Here is a 23490-nt window from a genome sequence, read left to right on the forward strand (position 1 = left end):
TGCAGCCGAGATTGCTAGAGACAGTACTCAGGACAGTCAGAGTTCTGTTTCATTGAGTCAGGATCCACTAGGAGGACCAGTTATCGAAAATGAAGCTGCCACTGCCATGATTGAAGTGGAAAGAGCCATGGCACATGCTCAGGAAGATGCGGTTAACTTAGAAGACTTGGAAAGACAACTTAACGTTGAGCAGAGGAAAATATATGACGAAGTTACCAACCAAATAGATCATGGATTAAGTCATGAGAAGAAAGAGTGCTCATGTACGTCGTTGAAGCCTTTCCGACTGTACGTGAGTGGAGAAGCGGGAACCGGAAAAAGTTTCCTCATTAAAGCAATTTCATGTTATTTGCAGAAAAGGACTGAGTCATTGCTGTCTTGTGTTGTCACCGCTCCAACTGGACTGGCAGCACATAACATTAAAGGTATATACAAGTGTGCTCTCGCTACTACAACAAGGTATCACAAACAGTGCAATGACTGAAAAATATATGAGGAAACAGAAGCAGAATCTTTGGTGTGTTCTTGATACAGCAAGAAGATGATTTATTCTCTCCAGACTCAGGAGATGTAATGCAAAGCCGACACGTGTTTCGTCGTGTACAGTTGAGTCAACACGTACAGAGAGACGGCAACCGGGAACCACAGGAGGAGGGATTCAAAAACAGAGCGCACCGCCTTTTTGAGAGACGTACTCGTCTCGAGCCTGTCAAGTAACAGACGGATCCCCTCCCGGCTCACCTCCTGACACACCAGGAGTCAGATTGGATAAACACGAAGATTTTTGACTTTCTTGAATACAGATTGCCAAGTAATCAATACCTTCCACGTGACTATCATATAGAGACAGACCGTTTCTATGTAGTCAGATTTAGACTCGTGTCTCTCTCCGGCAAGTACCGTCCAGTACACGGATATCAGCCCAGACCTATTACTAAATACCACGAACGTACCATTCCTCAAGCCCTGAAGAGTCGTGTTGACTCAACTGTACACGACGAAACACGTGTCGGCTTTGCATTACATCTCCTGAGTCTGGAGAGAATAAATCATCTTCTTGCTGTATCAAGAACACACCAAAGATTCTGCTTCTGTTTCCTCATATATTTTTCAGTCATTGCACTGTTTGTGATACCTTGTTGTAGTAGCGAGAGCACACTTGTATATACATTGTCTAGTCCCTTGACTTTTTAGACGGTTAAGGGTGTTTTTCCGCCTGCTCTTTACGCACTACATGTCTGATTGTCAATCAACACCCTGTAACGTATATCCTAGGCAGTGCGCTGGAGTAATCTGAATTTCTAAAAACCCCACTGAAGTGTTTCATAACATTAAAGGTATTACTTTGCATCGTCTACTGATGCTGCCAGTGGAGCATGATAACAAATTACAATACCACAAGTTATCTGGAGATGCTTGTTGTGAAGTTTCAAGAGTCTTGAGGAAAATGAAACTTCTTATCATTGACGAAGTAAGCATGGTTTCCAATGTCATGCTTGCCTTTGTGCATTTGAGAATGCAAGAAGTTCTCAAAACAGAGTATGATGTGTTATTTGGTGGCAAACACATCATTGTTTTCGGTGATCTTCTGCAGCTGACACCAGTGAAAGGACAACCTGTGTTCAAAATGCTCACGCATGAAGATACCAGGAAGTGCCTAGGGAGCATTGGCAACGTCAATATATGGTTAAACTTCAACTATGCTGAACTGCGTGAAAATATGCGTCAGGCGAAGGATGAAGATTACAAGAATATTCTACGAGATGTTAGAATCGGAAAAGTGACCGAGCATGGGAAAGAAGCTTTACATGCACGATTACTGTCAAATTTGTATCCAGAAGAAGACGTTGTGCCTGAGAATATTTTTCGGAAAATTACTGAGAAGAAATCTGGAATATGTTTGATGCCAACTCTTGCAGAATGTGCCATCTTCAACAACAAAATGTTGCATTTAGAAAACCAAGAGATTGTGAAACTGGAAGCTATTGACAGAGTAGAGCATATGGGATCAACAAATATTTTGTCTGAGAATTTGAAATCAAAATTGGATTCATTAGAGAAGACTATATCTAAAACTGCAGGTTTTGAAAAGACTCTGAATGTGTGCTTAAATTGCCGTATAATTTTAAGAAGGAATTTACATGTTGAAAGAGGTCTGGTAAATGGATCAATGGGTAATGTTGTTGATTTTGTGAAATACAGAAATAGAGATGGAATTGAATTTTTAAAAATTCAATTTGATGGCATTGAGGAAGTACAGCTAATTGGTCGTTGCTCTGCTAGGTTTTTGCCTGTAAAAGACTTATATGTTCGCCGTAAGCAGTTTCCTGTTTGCTTGGCATATGCGGTGACAATCCATAAATCGCAAGGTTTAAGTGTAGACAGTGCATTGGTGAATATTGGCAGTTCTGTGTTCAAGGAGGGTATGGCATATGTGGCATTGTCACGAGTCAGAACTTTATCGGGATTGTACTTGATTGAGTGTGATGTCACAAACATTTGTGCGGATCTAGATTGTGTTAAGGAATACAATAGGTTAAGAAGAGAGTATGCGCCACATTTGCCTCAATATCCTTTGTTTGAGAAACGTGTGATAGGCTGGAAACGAAGAAATGTGACCAATAGTAGGGAGGTTGTAGCAAAAAGACGAAAAGTTGATGAACCTGAAATTATAAGCAGAAAGAAAAAGGATTCTGTTGAAGATGTTGTTGGTTTTCAATTTGAAAATAGTTCTGGTGTCAACTGCTATGCTAATGTGGTTGTTAATGTTGTCTTTTCTCTAGAAACTTTAAAAGAACAGATTGTGATCAATTCGGATCAAAGTTTTTGCTGCTTACTGAATTCTGTGTTAGAGAAATGTAGCACTGATAGAACAAAAATAGAAAGTGTGTCTGAAATTCGAAATCTGTTAGACAAATGTTCAGGTCAAACGCAATTCTCTCAAAATATTCAGCAAGATTGTCAGGAGTTTTTAATGTATATGCTTGATGTATTGCAAGATGAAGGTGTAGATGTAGATCACATGTTTGGCCTTTCTTATCAATGGCAGCATGACTGCGAGAACTGTAGGGTATCAAGTACTACTAGTGTAGACTCAGAAAGATTTATATATTTAACTTTGCCAGACAGTAAATCAGTGTCCTTTAATAAGCTAGTAAAATCATCCGATCACAACATGGAGTGTAGCCAATTTAAGTCAGCAATGCTGTCCACATTATTTATACGAACATATGGCCAGTATGTCAATTTTAATGTTCCAACGATGTAGGCCTGATGGAACAAAATTGACAACTTTAATTAAAAATGTTGTGGCTTCGCAGTTGCCAATATCAGGAAGGACGTTTGTAACTGCAGCAATTATATATCATGACGGTCCTTCAACAACATCAGGACATTACACAGCTTATTTAAAGTCTAGAAACGGCTGGTCATTCTGCAATGATTCTGTTTTAACTTTCAAAAACAAATTGCCTTTTGACCTTAAAAATTCTTACCTGGTGTTTTTAAAACCAAAATTTTAGGGAAAGAATCTCGGGATCTGCTCTGAGGAATTTCAAGAGGTTCTAATGGCTCCTACACTATTTGGCCTTGAGGATAAGTGTAGTACAGAGTAAAAAGTTAAATGTGGAAATGTGGAACATGAGTGAGCAAGAAGGATGAGAGATTACTAGTACAGGATTGTGAAAGTGATCTTGAACGTTTTCTTTCTAAAAGTTGCGGAAAAAGAAAATGACGGGATTTGCTTAGAAGAATTCCAAGAGTTATAAATGGCTCTTACACGATTTGGCCTTGAGGAAATGTGCGGTAGAGAGCGAGAACTCATTTATTGTATGTAACATATTTGTCAAAACGATGGAGCTTTTCTTTCAGAAAGTGGCGGGCTGAAAATAATAGCAGCACAACAGAGTATAAGCTGTTCATAGGACATCCTTTGACGTCATGAAAGTAAGTTACTTTTAAGGAGTTCTGATTTCTGATTGGTTATGTTATATGGGTTTTTTAAACACAATCATTTTGATTGTTTTTTTTTCCCCGCTGTTATATGATGAATACCTTCAACTCACTGTTTTTAGTGAAATTTGATGCATTCTGAGAACAGCAAAAATAAACCATTTAACATGTATAATTAATTCTGTACTTTTTGTATTTATGATATACATTGAGAACTGTGCAGGAGGCATGGAGAAACTGAGGCTTCTGTAAGTGTCAAGGGAGGTGAGTAATGTACATTGCTCTGTTGCATACAGTCCTCACCTTCTCCGTACTCTTGAATATGCTAGACTACATCTGCACAATGAGATACCTAAGCTGAGGGAATACAGATGATGTGATTGTGGAATGAGCAAAAAAAATTGCACGTTTTTCAATTACATTACCTGTGTTTCCTAACATTACGAATCACATTGTGCAGATGAGGTTTAGGCTTGTCCAGGGACACAGAAGAGGTCTGGCCTTTGTTCAAGAGTGCAGTGGACATGACTCACTTCATTGGTAGGCCAGCACATGTATTATCTCCTCTGTACTCTTCAACAAGCCTAAATTTCATCTTCAACCCTGAGTAGGCCTCACCTCAAACAAACCTCTGGATAGTCCACACCTTATCGTCATCCTGAATCAATCATTTAAAATGTTAGGGGCAGATTTATGATGGCTGTGCGCCTCTTTTGTGCCGCTGTTGCGTCACTTTTGTGATGCAGCAGTGATGCAAAAGATGCACCATGTTGCAAGATAGGCCTCACTTCATCTCCAACAAGATACCGTCAGTTTAAACTGTAAACATTTAGGACTGTGTAGGGGGCATGGAGAAGCTGAATCTTCTGTAAATGTCAAAATTGTTCCATACAGTGCTCACCTTCTGCGTAGTCTTTGATATGCTAGACTCCATCTGCACAATGAGATACCTAAGCAAAGGAAACACAGGTGATGTGATTGTGAAATGAGGAAAAGAATTCCACATTTTTCAATTACATCACCTGTGTTTCCTAACATTATGAATCACATTGTGCAGATGAGGTTTTGGCCTGTCCAGGGACACAGAAGAGGTCTGGCCTTTGTTCAAGAGTGCAGTGGACATGACTCACTTCATTGGTAGGGCTGCACATGTATTATCTCCTCTGTACTCTTCAACAAGCCTAAATTTAATCTGTAACCCTGAGTAGGCCTCACCTCGAACAAACCCCTGGATAGGCCACACCTTATCGGCATCCTGAATCAATCATTTAAAATGTTAGGGGCAGATTTATGATGGCCATGCGCCTCTTTTGTGCCGCTGTTGCGTCACTTATGTGATGCAGCAGTGATGCAAAAGATGCACCATGTTGCAAGATAGGCCTCACTTCATCTGCAACAAGATACTGTTAGTTTAAAATGTATATATTTAGGACTGTGTAGGGGGCATGGAGAAGCAGAGGCTTCTGTAAGTGTCAAAGTTGTTGAAAAACTGTTTGTCCTTCAATCTTTTCCCTTGTCTTTTCTAATTTTTAAATACATGTTTTAATATTTTTCAATTTTTGTTCTTTCTTTCACAGATTGAAAGTATAAAAATAACAAGTGACTAAGTTAACGACAATTATAAGGTAAATGTTTTGTACTCTTTTCTATCACATTTAACTTCAATTAGTTCCACTGCTTCATTTCTTTAACCCTCAGTTTCCTGCCTTTGCTATTTCCCTCATTCCTTTCTCTATTACTTACTTACTCTACTCCTTCTACTCCTTTTCTCAGTCCCTCTGTTCTCATAGTTCCTCACTCCTGTTCTATTACTCTCACTGTCTCTGACTGATCACTCTTTCACTACTTATTCATTATGCTTTCTCCCTGTAGTTCAAGCACACTAAGGGGCATATTATCAACACAGGCAATAAAATTATCGCTGCTTTTATTGGCAGAAAAGTGCTCCAAAAGCGGCTTTAGCGGCAGTTTTCTGCCGCAAAAGCGGCTTTAGCGGCAGTTTTCTGCCGATAAAAGCAGCGAAAATTTTATCGTCTGAGTTGATAATATGCCCCTATGTTATTTACATTTCTTTGCTGTTTCAATCATTCCTTTTCTGTCACTTCTTCTTTTCTGCTTTCTGTTTTTTCTCTCTGTTATTCCACATGTTTTAACCTTAGTCACTATCATACATTTTGTTTTATTCCTATTTACTTTTGCTCACTGTTTTCTTAACACGTTCCCTCAGGATTGTTCTTTTAGTCCGGTTCTATCCCTACCTCTCATTCCACATCCTTTACTATGTTTCTTCTTATTTTGCTCTCCTTCTCTTGTTTTTTTTTTTATTGCGCTAATGGGGCGCTTTCCGGTGCGCGCACCGGGAAGCGCACCAATGAGAAAAATGAAGTCAAGAGTGCTTAAAATTTTAGTAATTTTTTAAAAATGGGAGGTAGTTCTGAAAAGAACTTTTTTTATGTTTTTGTTGTTTTATATTTTTTTTGATTTTTCTGAACATTTTTTGTATTTTTTGAACAATTTATGTTTTTTTTTGGTTTTTTGGGGGGGAAACAACGAAAAACAGCCATTATAAAGGGCTCAACAAAAAACAAGAAACAAAAAACTGGGAATTAACAGTGGCTCGAGAGGAGAAAAAAAAAAAAAAAAACTACTGCTTTCTTCTCTTGCTGCAGTTATGGTTGTCGATGGAAGCATTAATAAGGTGAATGCTTAGTTCCCCGTAGCAGAGGGTCTTTCCGCAAAAAATGCAGACCATTTTTATTACACCAAATTTTTCTTGTATATTTGGTACTGTTTCGCGCCCTTCTGGTGCTGCAAATGAAGATTCACCTGATGAGGTGCTGGCCTGATGGTCTCTTTTTTTCTGTGCCAGATTGTTAGGGTGCCACCTCTGCATGTGGCGGATCATTGTGTAGTTCCCAAATGAATATTTTTTATTTGGGTTGCCCCTGGACATGACCTCTTTGCAAATTAAGCATGTCACCTTCGGGGCATTCACTTTTTTTTGCCCAGCAGGAATGGAAAAATACTGCCATATATAATGAACTTTGACATGGCTTTGTCTTGGTTCTTCAGGCAAGTATGTTATAGTTTGTTGGTCCTCATCATCTTCTTCCTCCTCTTCTTCAACTCCTGGAAGGATCTGTGGTGGTGGACCTTCCTTTCTGGGTGGTGGTGGTGGTGGTGGGGGTGCACTAGCTGCAGCTACTACTGAAGTCATGTCTCACAGATAGCTCTTGCTTTCTCAAAGAAAAAAGTAAGAATGAGGAAAAGAGGAGGGGGCTTTCATCATTTGTAGAAAAAAAAAGTTGAGAACCAATGAAAAGTGTTATTTTCAGGTCACATGTCCCGACGCGCTTACGCTACGCGCCCCGGCGCGCTTACGTTTCGCGCTCCGGGTCGTGCCACGGAGCGCTTCCGGGTACGTTTACGGAGCGCGCCGAAGAAACGCATCACACGGTTACGCGATGCGTCACGTTTACGCGGCGCATCACGCGACTACGCGAAACGTCATCATGTTGTTTTCGTTCGTGGGAGCAGCGCTCACGGAACGCTCCCCGGTACGTTCCCCGGTACATGCCCCGGGAGCGCCCCGGGGCGCGTACCGGGGCACATAATAAAAAATAAATATTTACACATTTTAAAATTTCTAATAAAAATTATTACTTTCATACATATAGATATTTGCTATTAAAAAACCTATGAAATTCACTGAAAAAACCATAGGTTATAGACCATATATAGTTAGGAATTAGCATTTACAAAACCTTGAAAATTCACTGAAAAAACCATAGGTTATAGACCATATATAGTTAGGAATTAGCATTTACAAAACCATTGAAATTCACTGAAAAAACCATAGGTTATAGACCATATATAGTTAGGAATTAGCATTTACAAAACCATTGAAATTCACTGAAAAAACCATAGGTTATAGACCATATATAGTTAGGAATTAGCATTTACAAAACCTTATTTTACTCACACAAAACCATTGAAATTCCATATATAGTTAGTTGCACTAACTATATATCGCGCACCCGCAATCCACTGCTGATCATGTCACATATTACATCATTCATGTCATGGTCAGTGACATCACTGATGACATCACTGATGACATCTCAAATGACATCACTGATGACATCACTGATGACATCTCAAATGACATCACTGATGACATCACTGATGACATCACTGATGACATCTCAATTGACATTACTGATCACATCACTGATGACATCATTCATGTGATAATACGATGAACCTCTTCAGACTCTAAAATAACCTTAGATAAACTCAGTGTAAACAGACACTCACAGACTGTCACTCATCCATGGAGTTACTCACACACCTACTCAGTCATGCAAAGAATCAATCACACCTCCATTTTCTCAACTATACAGTTATACACACCTTACTTATTCAAACATATACTAACACATATACTAACACATATTTACTCTCTTATACAATCCCTGATACAAGTTCACAATGATCCATACAGCCACTCACACATTCACTAGCTCTTATGCACAGTTATGTATATATGTCAACTCTCACATGTACTGTGTTTTACATATGTACTTACTTTGACATGTAGCACTGAGATATCCATTCACTCACCAATACACTCATGCACACAGTCAACCGCCCATACAGCTGTTTCCACATGCACTTTTGAACCCATACATCTAGTGAATCAACTGCTCACACATCTATGCACAGAGCCATACACCTCCCAGCCACCCACACACACACTCAGTCTCCCATACAAATACTTGGGCAACCAATCAATAACCCATATAGTTACTCATATAGCTACTGATCAACACATGCAGCAGTTTACAGAACAACAGACATAATGATGCACAAATTAAGACACTTTAGTCACTTACCCATGCACTCAGTGAGACACATTTAATCACTCACTCATACAGTCAGTCATGCACATACTAAATCCTTCATCCAGACACTTATACATCCACTCATTCTTCAATATGTAAGACATATTTTAACTTTACAGAAATACACAGTCACTGGATGTTGTCATCAGTGATGTCATCAGTGATGTCATTTGAGATGTCATCAGTGATGTCATCAGTGATGTCATTTGAGATGTCATCAGTGATGTCATCAGTGATGTCACTGACCATGTCATGAATGATGTAATATGTGACATGATCAGCAGTGGATTGCGGGTGCGCGATATATAGTTAGTGCAACTAACTATATATGGAATTTCAATTGTTTTGTGTGAGTAAAATAAGGTTTTGTAAATGCTAATTTCTAACTATATATGGTCTATAACCTATGGTTTTTTCAGTGAATATATATATATATATATATATATATATATATATATATATATATATATATATTATTTATTTATTTCCACAAAGTCCTTCAATAAAGCACGCTCTCAGGAATAAGGACACACAGCCCAGTATGACAACTCATACTGGGATGCTGTGTCCTTATTCCTGAGAGCGTGCTTTATTGAAGGACTTTGTGGAACATTGGTTAGCCGGTTGACTCCGCCGGCGTGCACGCCACTCTTCGAGAGTTGCAAGGGGTCCTTAAGAAGTTTCTTTGGTTTGGATATATATATTCACTGAAACGAACATAAGTTTCAGGCACGTTATAGTTAGGAATTAGCATTTAAAAAAACCTTAGAAATTCACAGAAAAAAACATAGGTTTCAGGGGCATTTCACTCGTACAAAACCATTGAAATTCCCCCGTTATAGTTAGTTCAGCTAACTATAACTCACTCGCCCGCAATGCACTGCTGATTACATCACTCATGACATGGTCAGTGACATCACTCATGACATCACTGATGACATCTCAAATGACATCACTGATTACATCGCTGATTACATCATCCAGTGAATGTGTGTTTTTCTGAAAATTAAATATGTTTTATATATGTATATCTCAAGGTCGAGGGAAGAATAAAAGGGTAAATAAGTGTCTAAATGGATGGTTTTAAAAAAAAGAAATTGATTGTATAATGGACTGATTAAGTGTATCTTAGTGAATACATGGGTTAGCGAGTAATGTTTAAATATGTAAATATCTATCAGTCTCTCACTTTGTTTATAAGTGGCTGCATGGGTTGGTGAGTAGCTACATGAGTGTCTACATGGGTTATTAGTTGTTTTTGTGAGTATAAGTATGAGTGTCTGTATGATTTGGTGGGGGGTATTACTTAGCGCATAGATGCATGAATGAGTGACTCGCTGTTTGTATGTGTTTTGAAGACAGCATGTGTGCAGGACTCTATTGGTGGATGCGTGTGTGTATTGGTGTGTTAGTGAGTGAATGACTGGCTCAATAGTGTCATTATGAGTAACTACAAATGTTTAAAACTAGTATATGTGAGTATTGGTGTATATAAGTGAGTATATGTGAGAGTGGTGAGAGATTGGAATAGTGCCTGTATAAATAAGTATGTGTTTCTATAAGTGATTGTTTAAGAGAGTAAGTATGCGTACGTTTCTGTAGAAGTAAGTGTAGTGGTGTGTGTATAACTGTATATGCAAGCAAATGGATGTTTTATTCTTTATTAGCATTAGTGACTATGTGTGTGAGTAACTCTATGAATGAGTGGCGGTGTGTAACAGGATGTATAGGTGTTGGAGTACATATGATGAGTGAGTACATGTATGAGTGACTGTATAGGACTGTTGGTGAATGAGTGGATGTGTATGTAGATCTTGGGATTACTGAATAGGGTGTTGTAACTGGTATTGGGCTGTCAATTGTTTTGAAAATTTGAGTTTCTATTTTTGGATGTGTGCATCAAAGGTTATATTAGGGTGAGAGGAAGTCTGCCACTCCATCACAAGGATGATGTCATCAGTGAAGTCATTTGAGAAGTCATCAGTGATGTCATCAGTGATATCACTGACCATGTCATGAGTGATGTCACTGACCATGTCATGAGTGATGTATTATGTGGCGTCATCAGCAGTGCATTGCGGGCGCGCACGTGATAGTTAGCTGAACTAACTATAACGGGGTAATTTTTTTTATATTTATTTTTATTAATTATAACACAAGAGAAGAAATGTACATATCGGGTGTCATTTGGAGGAACATACTGTGATGGCGAACGGGCAAATGATTTGAGGATATACACAGCAGTTATAGACATCTGAAAATCAACAATACCAGCTTAGAGCTGGGGCTAAACAACACAGTACAGATAACCTTAAGCGAACAGCATCGGAACCCGCCCGCCCAGAAGACAGGATATTAAAATCTAACAATCGACACCCAGATATGAGGAACTAAGCGGCTCAGGATAATATGCCACATCTCTTGTGAAGAAGGGAAAAGGGAGAAAGAAAGGCCATAGAACATAATAAAGGAAAACTCGTGCATAGACAAATGGCACCAGGTCTCGATTATGTTCGGGGTTCTCCTCTCGAGTTAGATCAAGCTTCGCGGGGGTCACCGTATGTTGCAGGTCTGACACAGGGCTGGAGTCCGGTCAGAAACACACTGTCTCGATGCTTACGGCCAATTTGTAGAAGATAGCCTCCATTTGCAAGTGAAGAGCCCCAATGGCGGCCATTACGGTCCCCAGTGATGGTCCACACATCGCTCGATCCATCGCTGCTTGCACGATAACAGAGCAGGTCCTTAACCCCGGAGGCCGGCTACTCCGGGGAAACAAACAGGAGCAGGATGGACGGAAGCGACGGGCGACTTGTAGGCTTGGCGCTCTTTATACTGTTGCCGTGAGCGGGTCCCCACCTGCGGACCCCGCGGGACGCTACAGGGTCCCCGGGACCTGTCCCCCCACCCACCTCAGCAAACAAGTCTTGTCGCCGTCTGTCTAGTATTCGCCGGGACCAGAAACCACCACCAGGATCGAAGAATAAATTTCACTCCGATGAGACCGGACTCCGCCAGGTACCCGCGGCCGATGTTGTTCAACTGAAACCCGGCTGGGTCAGTACTCGAGGCCCCGGCTTACACACTGGAGTAGGCCCAAAAATGAAAGACGGTGTAACTTCGTCAATCAGTGCGAGAGAAACTCCGGGAATGCTCCCCTGGGCTCAGCAACGATTCAGACACCCGGGAGTCGGGCGGGAGGTCAGGATTAATTGCAGGATAGGTCCGCCAGCGACGGAGGTCGACGGAGCCGGGAGCTTATGCGGCCATCTTGGTTGCAAGCGTAGCTCCTCCTCAAAAACGGGGGAATTTTAATGGTTTTGTACGAGGGGAATGTCCAGCTGTGACTTTCTAAGGTTTTTTAAATGCTAATTCCTAACTATAATGTGCCTGAAACCTATGTTTTTTTCAGTGAATTTCAAAGGTTTTTTAAATGCTAATTTCTAACTATGCCTACAGAAGTAGGACATGTGAAGAAAGAAGAAGAAACACACAGAAAGAAGAAAAAGAAATGCAGAAAGAAGCAACAGAAGTCCTCAAAGATGAAGAAAAGTGCAGGAAGAAGGAAGACGTGCAGAAAGAACAAACAGAGGAGCAGAAAGAGGCCTTGTTGCAAAATCATCCTTTACCATCAACTTTTTCAGATGGGTACTGGTGGTAAATGACCAGTCCTAGAGCCAGTGCTATGCTAAAACACACTTGGAATACAGTTAAAACACCTACATACACTAGGGAACACTATGGATTGGGTTACCCCTATCATTGCATGACCTCCTCTGTAAGCCCCTAGTATATATTAGGGCAGGGGGATTAAAAATACCTCTTAAAACGCACCACAGGGTGCGTTTGCACACTGGTGAAGGGAGATAAGTGGCTGAGCTGACGTGTGCAAACACGCCCTGTGGCGGTTTTAATTTGGGAGTTAAAGTCCCTTTGAATCCTGAGTGTCCCTTGGGTACAACTAGCCCATCAGGTATCTCTAGTGAGCACCACAGAGCTGCGTTGCTGAGAAAATGGGCATGGCCTGGACCACCTCTCTGCAACGCAGTGCAGTGGCGCTTACTGGAAGCACCTGGTGGGCTAGTTGGCCCCCAGGATTGAAGGGGAATTAATTCCCCAACTTAAAACGCACCAAAGGGTGTGTTTGCACACATCACTGCAGACCCCGTCCCCTCACCACTGTGTAAACACGTGAGGCTCCCGCCCTACCATAGCAAACTACAGTGTCCGGGGAGTAGGCAGCCTGGGACACTGCAGGAGCTGGCCCTGGGGGGTGGCAGTCCCCAGAGCCATCAATAGCTCCAGGAGGAGGGCCGTGCGGCCCCCTCCTCACATTTTCAAAGCCCCGGGGGGTGGTGGTCCCCGGGGCTGGGGGGTCCATCACGGATCCCCCAATCTAAATATTTAGAGCCCCAGGGAACGCAGTCCCCGTGGCATGTGGGGGGCTTGCTCGAGGGGTGGCGGTCCCCAGGGCTGCGGGGGGGTGGCAGTGTGCCCCCCGCAATCAAAATTAAATCAAGCCCTGGGGTGGTGGTCCCCGGGGCTTGGGGGGGCATCAGAGCCCCCCCACCATTTCAATAACAAGCCCCGGGGGTGGTGTTCCCCGGGGCTACGGGGGGGGCGTGTGCCCCCCTGCAACTTTAAATGCTTGGCCATGGGGGGTGGTGGTCCCCAGAGGCAGTGTGGGGGGGGATTGGGTCCCCACTTTTTTTTTACCATGCCCCCGGGACTTGGCTCCCCCGGCTGATTAACCACGAAGCGCGAGAGCCCGCGCTTCGTTCTTTTTTTTTTTATCGGCAGGATCTGCGCACCCTGCGTGAATGTTGCTGATTTTTCAAAAAAAATAATACCTTTTTTTTGGCCTTGGGTGTCCTTATGGGACTCCCTGAGCAGGCCTAGGGTGTCAGGGTGTTTCTACCCTGCCCCCTTTTTGCGTGTTGCTAATTCAGTTCTTATTTTTCTTGTGCCTCGGTTCTACCTGGTTCTTCCTGGTTTGGAGGGTTGACAGACAATTACCATACAACTCGTGCTCGGCAGGGTGCGCTTAGGGTACTCGGTTCCTCCCCGGCCATAGATATATATGTGATTTTACTTTTGATTTTCTCAGGAACTACTGAACGGATTTACACCATTTAACCAAAAGGCACAACTCTGACCCAAATTTGGTGTACTTCTGTTCAGCAGTTCGGGCTCTAGCTGCGACTAAATGTTCCTAATGAAATTGCATTGGGAAAACACGTTTTGGGACCTCCCTTATTTCTCAGCCCTCGCTTGAAGAATCACCCCGAGAATTTCAGGATAGGAGCGGACTAGAGCGCTCCTCCAGTTTTGAAAATTTTGCGAAGATTCGTCAACCGGTGCCAAAGTTATTCCAAATAGAATGTTGCGTATTTCCTATGGATAATAGGTTCTAACAATAACTACCTACTGGTGACTGCCAGTAGGTTTTATATATATATATATATATATATATTTTCGTCACCAAAGTAATCCCGTTACCGAGGGCACTCCTTGAAACAGCCGGTGCGAGTTTCAGGGACGGGCTTTCCCTGCTGTTTATTTTTCACCAAAAGAAATTATACTCGCACTCCACCAGGAAGTTAGTTCATAGCAGGTTTATTTATGTGCCATTACAGCACACAGCTTTACCTACGCGTTTCGATCTTACGATCTTGATCACGGTTACAAACATTTGTCCATTGTTTGTTTCTACCATTTATACTAGTCAGTCATGATTGCCCTGTTATGAGGCATCATGGTACTAGTAGTTACTATTATCATTTCATTCATTTAATTAAGGAACGTGGCATATTTTGTTTGCATATTTACAAGGTATTGTCTGGCTTGGATATAAATGCATGTGTCTCTGTCTTATTCATGCAATATACATAATAGCAAAACATTTGGTGTATAGTCTCTAAGTGAGTCTAATATATACACATCTATTTGCATAAATGGATCAATTGCATGTCAATGCCTGTTATTCTACGCATTACATTATTTGCTAAGATGTTTTATAAAGCATGTCATGAGTGATGTCACTGACCATGTCATGAGTGATGTATTATGTGACGTCATCAGCAGTGCATTGCGGGCGCGCACGTGATAGTTAGCTGAACTAATTATATCGGGGGAATTTTAATGGTTTTGTACGAGGGGAATGTCCAGCTGTGACTTTCTAAGGTTTTTTAATTGCTAATTCCTAACTATAATGTTCCTGAAACCTATGGTTTTTTCAGTGAATTTCAAAGGTTTTTTAAATGCTAATTTCTAACTATGCCTACAGAAGTAGGACATGTGAAGAAAGAAGAAGAAACACACAGAAAGAAGAAAAAGAAATGCAGAAAGAAGCAACAGAAGTCCTCAAAGATGAAGAAAAGTGCAGGAAGAAGGACGACGTGCAGAAAGAACAAACAGAGGAGCAGAAAGAGGCCTTGTTGCAAAATCATCCTTTACCATCAACTTTTTCAGATGGGTACTGGTGGTAAATGACTCTGACTAACCAGTCCTAGAGCCAGTGCTATGCTAAAACACACTTAGAATACAGTTAAAACACCTACATACACTAGGGAACACTATGCATTGGGTTACCCCTATCATTGCATGACCTCCTCTGTAAGCCCCTAGTATATATTAGGGCAGGGGGATTAAAAATACCTCTTAAAATGCACCACAGGGTGCGTTTGCACACTGGTGAAGGGAGATAAGTGGCTGAGCTGACGTGTGCAAACACGCCCTGTGGCGGTTTTAATTTGGGGGTTAAAGTCCCTCTGAATCCTGAGTGTCCCTTGGGTACAACTAGCCCATCAGGTATCTCTAGTGAGCACCACAGAGCTGCGTTGCTGAGAAAATGGGCATGGCCTGGACCACCTCTCTGCAACGCAGTGCAGTGGCGCTTACTGGAAGCACTTGGTGGGCTAGTTGGCCCCCAAGGGCCCTCAGGATTGAAGGGGAATTATTTCCCCAACTTAAAATGCACCAAAGGGTGTGTTTGCACACATCACTGCAGACCCCGTCCCCTCACCACTGTGTAAACACGTGAGGCTCCCACCCTACCATAGCAAACTACAGTGTCCCGGGAGTAGGCACCCTAGGACACTGCAGGAGCTGGCCCTGGGGGTGGCAGTCCCCAGAGCCATCAATAGCTCCAGGAGGGGGAACGTGCGGCCCCCTCCTCACATTTTCAAAGCCCCAGGGGGTGGTGGTCCCCGGGGCTGGGGGGTCCATCACGGATCCCCCAATCTAAATATTTAGAGCCCCAGGGAGGTCGCAGTCCCCGTGGCATGTGGGGGGCTTGCTCGAGGGGTGGCGGTCCACGGGGCTGCGGGGGGGGCAGTGTGCCCCCCGCAATCAAAATTAAATCAAGCCCTGGGGTGGTGGTCCCCGGGGCTTGGGGGGGCATTAGAGCCCCCCCACCATTTCAATAACAAGCCCCGGGGTGGTGTTCCCCGGGGCTACGGGGGGCCGTGTGCCCCCCTGCAACTTTAAATGCTTTGCCATGGGGGGTGGTGGTCCCCAGGGGCAGTGTGGGGGGGATTGGGTCCCCACTTTTTTTTTACCATGCCCCCGGGACTTGGCTCCCCCGGCTAGTAAACCACGAAGCGCGGGAGCCCGCGCTTCATTCTTTTTTTTTTTTTATCGGCAGGATCTGCGCACCCTGCGCAGATGTTGCTGATTTTTCAAAAAAAATAATACATTTTTTTTGGCCTTGGGGGTCCTTATGGGACTCCCTGAGCAGGCCTAGGGTGTCAGGGTGTTTCTACCCTGCCCCCTTTTTGCGTTTTGCTAATTTAGTTCTTATTTTTCTTGTGCCTTGGTTCTACCGAGGCACAAGATGGCTGCCAACACTTCCTGGTTTGGAGGGTTGACAGACAATTACCATACAACTCGTGCTCGGCAGGGTGCGCTTAGGGTGCTCGGTTCCTCCCCGACAATAGATATATATGTGATTTTACTTTTGATTTTCTCAGGAACTACTGAACGGATTTACACCATTTAACCAAAAGGCACAACTCTGACCCAAATTTGATGTAATTCTGTTCAGCAGTTCGGGCTGTAGCTGCGACTAAAGGTTCCTATGGGAAATTGCATTGGGAAAACACGTGTTGGGACCTCCCTTATTTCTCGTCCCTCGCTTGAAGAATCACCCCGAGAATTTCAGGATAGGAGCGGACCAGAGCGCTCCACCAGTTTTGACAATTTTGCGAAGATTCGCCAACCGGCGCCAAAGTTATTCCAAATAGAATGTTAAATATATATTATATATATATATATATATATATATATATATATATATATATATATATATATATATATATATGTATATATATCATACTGGCAGTCACCAGTGGGAAGTTATAGTTGGGACCATGTTTCCATAGGAAAGCGTTTTTTTACTTCCCTGTATCTATATATATATCACACCAAATTTCAGGGTGGTACACTACCCAAGTGGTCAGTTCAATAAGTGAGTTCACTTGTAAAGTTGCATAAAAAACAGTTCTTTATTGTCATCCGACAAAACTGAGTTCCAGCCAATGCGTTTCGTTCATTAGACAATAAACTGCTTCAGGGCGTTCATTGTGAGGGTGGACGGCGGGAGAGAAATGTTCCTCATGGAGCTGTGTCCTGTGGTCATGTGGTGTGATTCCGCTCAGTTGAGCACATCAGGAATTGCTAGAAATCCAGCGTCAGTGCTGCTGGTTGTCCGTGAGTGAATTGAGGCCACCTTGATAAGGGCCAAGATCTGTGGGATCTGAGCTGGCAGCGTACCTGGATGCGTCCCGGTTCGGTCTGTCCAAATTCCTCGCCTCAGGCACACGTCCCTTGGATCAGGAAAGAAACGAAGTGGCCCCAATTTGCTGGTGCTGATTTGTATTTTGCTGAGTGCCCTGCACCACCCGCCATCTATATATATATAAATATATATATATATATATATATATATATATATATATATATATATATATATATATATATATATATATATATTAATATATATTACCTACTGGCGGTCGCCAGTAGGTATATATAGTTATGATTTTTTTCCTATGGGATTTTTGAAAATTCTATGTCGAATAACTTCGGCGTTTGAGGACGGAATTTGCTGAAATTTTCAGGAAAATGGAACATTTTGTTTCTGAGCAGCCACTAAAAATTTGGGGGTGTTCCATCAAGGGGGGGCCGAGAAAAAAGGGGGGTCCCAAAACGCATTTTTCCCATGCAATTTTCCATAGGGCGGTTGGACTCACTTTTAGCTCGAACGGCTGAATGGATTTCCACGAAACTTGGCAAAATTGTAGATATTGTTTGCCCGATGTGCCTTTGCTAGGTCTCAATATATGTGCTCCAGTGGATTTATTACCTACTGGCGGTCGCCAGTAGGTATATATAGTTAGGATTTTTTTCCTATGGGATTTTTGAAAATTCTATGTCGAATAACTTCGGCGTTTGAGAACGGAATTGGCTGAAATTTTCAGGAAAATGGAACATTTTGTTTCTGAGCAGCCACTGAAAATTTGGGGGGGGTTCCATCAAGGGGGGGCCGAGAAAAAAGGGGGGTTCCAAAACGCGTTTTTCCCATGCAATTTTCCATAGGGCGGTTGGACTAACTTTTAGCTCGAACGGCTGAATGGATTTCCACGAAACTTGGCAAAATTGTAGATATTGTTTGCCCGATGTGCCTTTGCTAGGTCTCAATATATGTGCTCCAGTGGATTTTGATAAATTAATGTTCAAAAAAATATATATATCTGTAACAGCGCTCCGGTTAGCGCCCCGGTTCGCGTACCTGACGCGTAACGGAACTTCGCGAAGCGAAGCTGATTGGCTCTCCGGTGTCTGTCAACATTCTAAACAGTCCGGAGCGGCCGCCATCTTGTCTCTCGGTAGGATCGAGAGACAAGAGGTACAGAAAAACGAAGGGGGAAATTAATGAAAGGGGGCAAGGTAGACCCCTCCTGACCCCCTAGGATTGATGAGGGGGCTATTAAAGGGTCCCGCGGGGCAAAAAAAAAATAAAAAAAAAATCCGTAGCTAACCGGTAGCGTAACGGGAGTCTGCCATCTTGTTTTTCGGTCGAATTTAATCACAAGATGGAGGAAAAACAATGTGGGAAATGGGTATAAGGGGGCACGGGAGACGTATCCTGACCCCCTAGGTTTTCTAAGGGTGGCTGAGGAGGCTCATATATGTCGGAAAAAGAAAAAAAATTGAATTTTTCGCGAGGTTAGCTGCCGGTACGCGAACCGGGTAGCGAACCGGGAAGCGAACAAAAGTGAAAATTTGTGAAAAAAGGTACATTTGAAATTTTTAAAGAGTAATCATAGTTAAGGTAGCTCTGAAAAGAGCTTTTGGGTTCTGTGTAAGTTCTAGGTACTTATAAGTAGGTACCAATACATAGTCTTAAATTCAGGATGAAAATTCTGTTCCCCTCATCTGAGAAGTGAACTCCTTCTCCTCTGTAGATATCTTGCATGTAGTAACACAAGTTATTGTTGTAGATGGAGCCCATTCCATGGTCTCTCATGTAAGCTGAAACAGACTTATTTACATGCTTCCTCGATTTCTCAATTTGTGGACAAAATTGGTTGGACCACCTCCATTTCTGTCTTTGGCATATATTTGAATATACCAAGGCAGTTTGAGGAAAAAGTGCCATCAATTGCTCAAAGGTGTCCTTTAAAAGCATTTCCAGACCTACCCCAGTCAAAGTGCCAAAGTCATTTCCTCCACAGTGCACAATTAACAGGTCAGGTTTTGGCAAATGCAAAAAGGTTTTCACCAATGGTATCAATTGGTGACATCTTAATCCTCTGTGGCCAATCCAGTTGATTTCCACATTTTGTAAATTGAGGTTGTGTAAATTTCTGTTATCAGCACACCTTTGAGCCCAGTGGATGTAACTATGTCCAACAATCCAGACCGAAAACATGGTGAGAGGAGGTTCTGCTGCAGTCAGATGAAGTGTGGTAATGAAATGGCAGTTGAAACAGTAGGAGTTTGTAATGAAAAAAACTGTGGAGTTTCAGTGCTAATGATTCAGTAGCAATGATTGGTGGATTTTGATTGCTGAACATAGAAAGTTAGGGTGCATGGATGAGTTCTTTGAAAGATGTAATTTGAGTGGTCAAGAAAAAATCATTTTATGAAAGATTGCACTGGATACGCAGGTGTACTGAGAGTTCAGAGTTCAATTGAAACATTGTTGTGTGAACTTGTAAACATGAGAGGTCTTTCAGGAGGTAGTTGCTATGGAAAAAAGGCAGAAAGGGCAGAGGGGGGAAGGGTGTTGATTTGAAAAAAGTGAGGGAAGAGTTTTGATTGGGTGACATGAGAGATATGTGTGATGAATTACAGCATTTCTGTGCCTTTGTTGGTTGCAGCCTCTGGAGTGCATACCCTTTGCTCTGCTAAAGAAAAATTGGTGTGTGTCTGAGACTGTTTTGAAACTCAAAAAGTATTTGCTAAGGTGAGAAAAGATTCATTTAATTTAGATAGAGAATAGTATGCTTTAGGGAGAAAATTATGAAGAAAGTTGTGTATTTAAAATGTTGCTTTGTGTCAAGTGTTTTACAAATAGATTTTGTTTCTTTGAGTTTCATAGCCATGTTAAAAGTGACGCAAAAGTGGTGCAAGGGCCTTAAAAATACAATTTGATGTGTGTTAGGGCATTTTAAGTCACTTCCCCATGAATCTAGGTGAATAATTTGCTTACTTAATGTGTTTAAAAACGTTTCTTGAAGTCAATTAGGTTTCTTGATATGTGCTGCTAGAGTTTCATAGCCAGCATGGGGCATATTTAGAAGGACTTTGAGCCACTTTCACGTTATTTTTCCCATGTTAAAGGTGACGCTAAAGTGATGAAAGGGCCTTGTAAATACACTCTCATGTTTGAGCCATTTTCATGTTATTTTCCCTATGTTAAAAGTGACGCAAAAGTGTTGCAAGGGCCTTGTAAAATATGCCCTCATGTGTGTTTGGGCATTTTAAGTCACTTCACCATGAATCTGGGTGAATAATTTGCTTACTTGATGTGTTTAAGAACGTTTCTTGAAATCATTTAGGTTTCTTGATATGTACTGCTAGAGTTTCATAGCCTGCTTGGGGCATATTTACAAGGCCTTTGAGTCACTTTCACGTCATTTTCCCTGTGTTAATAGTGACGCAAAAGTGGTGCAAGGGCCTAGTAAATACGCCCCTTATGTCTGTTAGGGCATTTTAAGTCACTTCACCATGAATCTGGGTGAATAATTTGGTTACTTGATGTGTTTAAGAACGTTTCTTGAAATCATTTAGGTTACTTGATATGTACTGATAGAGTTTCATAGTCAGCATGGGCCATTTTTACAAGGCCTTTGAGCCACGTTCACGTTATTTTCCCCACGTTAAAAGTGACTTTAAACGTGGTGCAAGGTCCTTGTAAATACGCCCTCATGAGTGCTTTGCAAATTTAAGTACTGACAGGGTGTGCTTGTACATAGGAGCTGTGTTGTGTTTTCAAATTATGACCACAAAATCGTTTTAAAAAAAAAAATGCTTTTTACATTTATGAGAAGGTCAAAATGGTGTCTGCTTCTTTAAATAAATATTTCACTTTCCACCATGAATATGGGAGAATAATTTCCTTGTTTGCCGGTTTAAAAACACGTTTCTTGAAGTCATTAAGGTTTCACAATATGTTCTGCAAGAGTTTCATAGTCAACATGGGGGCAAATTTACAAAGCTTATGAGCTACATTCACGTCATTTTCCCCATGTTAAAAGTGACTTTAAAGGTGGTGCAAGGTCCTTGTAAATAAGCCCTCATGAGTGCGTGGTAAATGTAAGTCATTTCTCCGTGGTGCAAGGCTCTTGTAAATACGCCCGCATGTGTGCTTGGCAAATTTAAGTACTGACAGGGTGTATTTGTACATAGGAGTTGTGCTGTGTTTTCAAACTATGACATGAAAATGGTTCATAAAGAAAAGGAATGCTTTTTACATTTGTCTCTTACTCTGCAACATCTCATTGTTGTTCTCTTTCTTTAAAGATAACGACAACATCAACCATGAGTGATAATGAGCAATCTGTTGATCTCGATCTTATCATTGAACTTGTCATTGAAACGTCAGTGGAAGTAGATCCCTTGGATGATTTATATCCTGTGGATGATGAAGAATATGATGAGGATGCCGATTTGTCAGAATTGTATGACATAGGGTGGGCAGCTGACCTGCTCGAGCCTATGGAACTATAAAGACTTTTAAAAATAAATTTAAGTTACTGGAAATGAAAAGTAACCATGTTAACCGTTTTATTTAAAATTAAATACAACTTCAAAAAAAGCTTGTGTGAAGTGTCTTTAATAAAATAGTGAAATATGCTAATAAAATGAGTTCAGATTCACATATAAAAGAGCACAGGTCAAATGTAGAAGCATTCCATTTCTTTGCTACTATTTGTGACTTTTAAATTTGTCAATGCACTAAAAATTATTGTATGTAGAATTGACAACTAGTGTGTTAATTTTTTGACGACTGTTATTGATTTACTGTTTGGTAATAGTGGTTAATAACATTTTTTATTATATTTTACCACAGATTCAACTGCAGATCATTTCAAAATTAAAACATGCCTTCGAGGCAAAGGAGGAGAAAGGCTACAAAACGTCAAACACAGCAGCTTACTACATGCTTGCAGCAGTCCTCTACAATAAAAACTCGTCAAGTCACCAAAAAAGCTCCGGGTAAGACAACGAAATCTTTCCTAAGAATCATTTCCAGAAAAAAAAGTATCACTACAGAACATGTTTTAGTCCAGAAGAAGAGAGTCAATTTAAACAGGAAGGAAAGGCCCCTTAATAAAGTTAGTGGTAGAGCAGGAGAAAACTCTGTGAGTGCCGGTAGAAGGCACAATCAATTTAGGGACATCCGTACACGAATGTTCCGCAACAGGATAATTGTAAATTTGATGAAAAATGTAAAGAAAGGTCAACAGAAACTGGCTTTTTATAGGAAAAAGAAAAATGTTGAGAAAATTATTGATCAGGCTTTGGAAATGAAGCGAAAGTTATTTATTTTGGTAATCAATAGAATTAGGAAACTAAACAAGGCAATTTATGAATTCAAAACAAATAGTAGATGGAAGAGAATAGTTAATCGTACAAATTTTTGTGAAGTATTTTCAGGAGAATGGATGCATAGTTCAAGTTGTGAGGCATTTTTCAATGAGGAGAGTTACTTCCAGGACAATGATTTGGTGCATGCAGTTGACACCAGTGGTCGAGCATATGAGGTGAAAGACGGTAGTCCAGTTGAAAAAGAAAAACTTGTGTCAACAGAGGCAGAAGAGGTGTTAGGTGATGAAGTTTTAGGGAGACGTCCTAAGGGTCCAGTGTACACCTGGAAGTGCAGTAGTATTTGCAGTATGCGACAGGATTCCATCAATTTGCTTTGTGATTTTGTACGGACATTTAATAAGAAAAGTTTAAAACAGAAAATGAAGTTGTTGCAGGAATTAGATCCATGCAGAGTGAGAGAAGTGACAGGTTTACATGGTCATTCACTGGCTTGTCTTTCCAGGAGAGTATGCCAGAGTGTTTTTCATCATTTCAGGATGCTAGCAGTCCATCATAATAAAGTGAGGAAATTAGTGAG

Source organism: Lissotriton helveticus, chromosome 3_2 (genome assembly GCF_964261635.1).
Source record: "Lissotriton helveticus chromosome 3_2, aLisHel1.1, whole genome shotgun sequence".
Classification (NCBI taxonomy): Eukaryota; Metazoa; Chordata; class Amphibia; order Caudata; family Salamandridae; genus Lissotriton; species Lissotriton helveticus.